The sequence below is a fragment of the Microchirus variegatus genome (assembly GCF_963457635.1).
Source record: "Microchirus variegatus genome assembly, chromosome: 12".
NCBI classification, from domain to species: Eukaryota; Metazoa; Chordata; class Actinopteri; order Pleuronectiformes; family Soleidae; genus Microchirus; species Microchirus variegatus.
In genome coordinates, this window is record NC_139813.1 from 1,712,407 (window position 1) to 1,716,689 (window position 4,283).

The 4,283-nt window shown below is 44.4% G+C and overlaps 1 long non-coding RNA gene across 1 annotated transcript; it reads right to left on the reverse strand.

Moving 5' to 3' along the window:
• Positions 1-2,205: 2,205 nt before the first annotated feature.
• Positions 2,206-4,004, reverse strand: LOC310935307. Its single transcript, XR_014592984.1, has 5 exons — positions 3,667-4,004; positions 3,262-3,354; positions 2,991-3,186; positions 2,628-2,781; positions 2,206-2,454 (listed from the first exon to the last, which is right to left on the reverse strand). It is a non-coding gene; the product is annotated as an uncharacterized lncRNA (long non-coding RNA).
• Between the last annotated feature and the right edge of the window lie 279 nt (positions 4,005-4,283).

The following is a 4,283-nucleotide window of genomic DNA, read 5'->3' on the forward strand; positions in this document are numbered from 1 at the left end:
TCCCTCCATGTAAATGTAAATATCCAAAAGCATTGTGATTTGGTACAAAACATGTGATCTGTTTAAATCAAGATAATGCTTGCATGCACTGAACTGTTCACATGTACTGCCATAAGTGTCGTATTGTGTTGAGCTCTAGAGAAATACCTACAACACTAGAGCACAGAGCACCACAGGAAGGCATTCCTAACTGTGGTCATTGGACTCAACAACTCCTCCCTCTCTTAATGTTTGACATCTATGTTGGGATCTGTGCATATTATTTAAATTATCTGTGCAATAACATATTTATGTGCAATCACTCAAATTAGAACCATCTCTAGATTATTCATTCAATGGATGGATGGCTGTTTCTTCGCTTCCGAAGATCACTGGGAAGGTTGTCCTCCTCTGCATGCCCTCCTGTGGCTGTATAACCCAATCCTTGATCTGCACACTCTGCTGCAGGCCGGGCATGTAAAGCCCTGTGTAGGTGATGACTGGGCAGCAGCAGATTTCCTGAGGCTTCTCTTCTCTGCAGCAGTCTCTCTTCTAGCTGTTTCTAAACTTTCCGCACCTTTTTTGGTCGCTGTTCTCAAGGTGTTTCTGTCATTTGCAATGTTCTCCCATTCTTTTACTGGAATGCCAGCTGAGCTGAGTTGTCGTTTAAGTTGGTCTTTGAAACGTTTCCTTGGGGCTCCTCTGTCCCGCTTGCCCTGGCACAGCTCACTGTAGAAGACAGCTTTGGGCATTCTGGAGTCCTCCATCCATGCCAAGTGGCCAGCCCATCGGAGCTGCTTTGACAGCAGCAATGCCTCCACGCTGGGAAGGTTTGCTCTCTCCAAGACTTCAATGTTAGTCACATAGTCCTGCCACTTGATGCCCATGATGCACCGCAGGCATTGTTGGTGAAAGCGCTCCAGGAGTCGCACCTGCTTCCGGTACAGGACCCAGGCCTCAGCACCGTAAAGAAGAGTGGTGATGACTACTGCTCTATACACCTGGATCTTTGTTGAGAGACGTAGTGAGTGGTTCTTCCAGACACGCTTCGCCTGTTCGCCTGTTCCCGATAAAGCCCAATTTATACTTCTGCGTAAAGTGCTCTGCGTAGGTTACGCAGAGACTCTGCGTCGACGCAGAGCCTGTCGAAGAGCCTCTGCATAGTCTCCGACTGCACAAAATATATTTTAAGTTTCCGTCACTCCGTCAAGGGACAACAGAGACGGCAAGAGCTGCGATTGGTCCTCAGGACAGGCCGAGCGAAGCTGCTCTGTGCCGGCTCACAGTGGGCACCCGAGCGTTCACAGAGGCGGAGCTGATCCCAGCCGACAACGCCGCTGCCAAACTATAAATACGTCATATCTTAACACACACAGCACATGTTTAGACTCTAAATGGCCAATTTCTCGCCTCAAATGATCTTAAAACTGCGTTTGCGTGACACAGAAAAGTGAGAAACGGCCACTGTTTCAACAACAACAGTCTTTCTCTCTCGACGCCATTGCTCACTGTAGCCAGAAGCACAACAACCTTGCGCAGCGACCCCTACTGATCGGGCGGGAAATGGCAGCGCGTATCCGTCACCACGACGCAGAAGTATAAAGGCTCGAGGCGTCTCCGTGGTGACGCAGACGGATAACGCATACGCAGTCGGAGAAGTATAATGTGGCCTTAATGCCCGATCACTGTTGATAACGGACGGGGGGGGGGGGAAGCCGCGGAGGAGGGGGGTGCGGGGGCCGCCCGCTCGCGAACCCCCGCTAGGTGCTAACGGCTCTAAATAGCATATCAATGTAGCGATCGTCAGACCTGCTCTGACTGACACAAACAACCATTGGATGAAAGCACACACAGTTCCACAGTAAAATCCTCTGTGATTGGACAGCAATTCCCTCACTCATTGGTCACCTTTGGAACACATGATCATTTGCCCCTCCCATTTGTAATAATGATTATAATAATACAGATATTAATAATAACATTATTATTAATGATACTACTACTAATTATTCTTATTGCTATTATTATTTAGTGATAACTCCACAACACAATAGAGAATAAGAGACATAAGAAAGTACATATAGAAAGTGAAGCTTTAGTTAAAAAAAACAAAAAACACACAAATAACTTGCTTTCTGAAAAATCTCTCTTGGCTGCTTCAGGGTCAGAAGTTGGAGCAGGTCTTGCAGAGAGTGCCCCATTATGCAGCCTTCTGTTGTGGGTTGTTCAGTACTCTGGGTCCCTCTCCAGCCTCTCTTGTTGAAGGATGGAGGCTGAATATCCACCCAGCTTCTCCATCAGCTGAGCCATCAAATCAAATCACATTTTATTTTAATTTTTTATTTTAATTTAAAGCCCACAATTACAAAACACAGTTTGTCCTCCATCCTCCTCATCAGACATCAGGTCAATTGTGATGCCCCTGCAGAAGTCCATCTCATCCTTGGTTAAAACAGCCCTCCTCGCTTCCAGCAGCTGGAAACACAAGTAGTACAATAAGTGCTGCTCCATGTGTGTATATATACACACACGTATGTATGTATGCGTTTGTCTAATTAACCAGTTAGTTTAGTAAAATGTTACACTTAGTACTTAGTATAAAGGTCAAGAAAAAACATTTTTAAATCATGCACTGATTTCAGTCGTACCCTCTTTCTTCTCTGTCTGCTCCGGGCTGCACCTCTCACTGCTCCTGATTGGGCCTCAAGGTCTGGCTGACTTTATCTGTTCATATGTAAGTTCTTCTGGAGTGTATCGTAGTATGTCTTACATGCCGCTGACAAAAAGAGAGGCAACAGGCATCTAAAAAAATACCACAAACAAGACAATTTTTTAGATTAAAGTTACTTACATATAAAGACTCCAGAGTCTACTCCACACATATCCGGCCTTGCAGAGAGAGTTTCCACTAAATGTAAAGTCACAGCGGAATTGTGGGGCGAGTCAAGCTGAGTCTGTCAGCAAATCATAAATACAGTCAGGTCAGACAGTTTTTTTCCTTAAAATCTTACCCTTGTATGGAGTCATAGCGCCTGTCGTTTCCCTCTGAGTTATGAAAACGAGAGAAACATTTACTGCAATTTTGGGATTGAGCACCCCTCTTTTCCTCTTCAAATCAGAACAGCCACGGTTTGCTCTGGATCGACAGCTGCTTCCTCCAGAGACACCAGTCTGTCCTCCATGGACGCCATTTTGGTGTCTGGGTCCCTATAGAGTAAATACATGTGTGAACATTTTATGCTCTTCAGTATTTGGATTCTACAAAATTACAATTCTACTTACTTTTGCTGTTCACGTGTTCTTTCAAGGTCCCAATTGACAGCTGATTGGCACAGTTTTAGCGTCTGTTTGAGTGGCTGTGTGGATAAAATGACCCTGGAATGGAAAATAGTAAAGATTAAAATAATATTACAAAAAAGACTGGCATTACTTTACTTGAATCTTCGTCATATTTACAATAAGTTGTTCTCTACTCGAACATAATACGAGTCTTTAGCTTTAGCTGCATATCTCAAGTGTTTCAACATATGTAGGATAATAAACACACATTTCCTTGTTTACTGGCGTGAGAAACACACGCAAATGAAACACGGGCAAACACGTGTAGCTTAGCACTTAGCCGCCTATCGCTAATGCTACAAGACAGAACATATACACAAAGACAGTTTCATTGTTGGAAATACTTACAACTTGAGCTGCAGGTAATCCACCACGTAATGTCGACACTGTTCCTTCGTTTAGATGAAGTTGTGTGCCAAGTCCAGCATGGTACTACCCGAAGTTTGAATAACACTTCTCTGTGAAGCGGTTAGCACACACACGGAGTGTTTTGGGAATGTAGCAGCGGCGTTCCCATTAAAAATAAAAGATATCCACTCCGCTTTTCTGTCCTCGTCGACAGGAAGAATGTGGAGTGTCTGGTGTTGGTTATTACAACCTAGTACAGAGCAAATACTCGCGGATTTATTATGAAACATGTTCTCAATCGATAAACTCAGAAGCTCAAACGACGGTTCATATTTACATCCATGAGACAGACACGCTGCTGTTTCTTCTTCTACCGCTTATATCCATCTATAGGTGCACTACCGCCCCCTAGGTGCATTACCACCCCTATGACAGACCATTTGACCCTCTATCTGAACCAAGACCAGCTGTTATAAAGCAGTTTTGAGTTGTTAATGTCATGTCCAAAACCACTGCATTCAAACATGTCCTTACTAAAGTTTCTTGGCTTCATCTCCATCCACACAGACATTTTAATGACAGCCAGTAGAAGTTTGGAGTTTGCAGGGAACAGACAC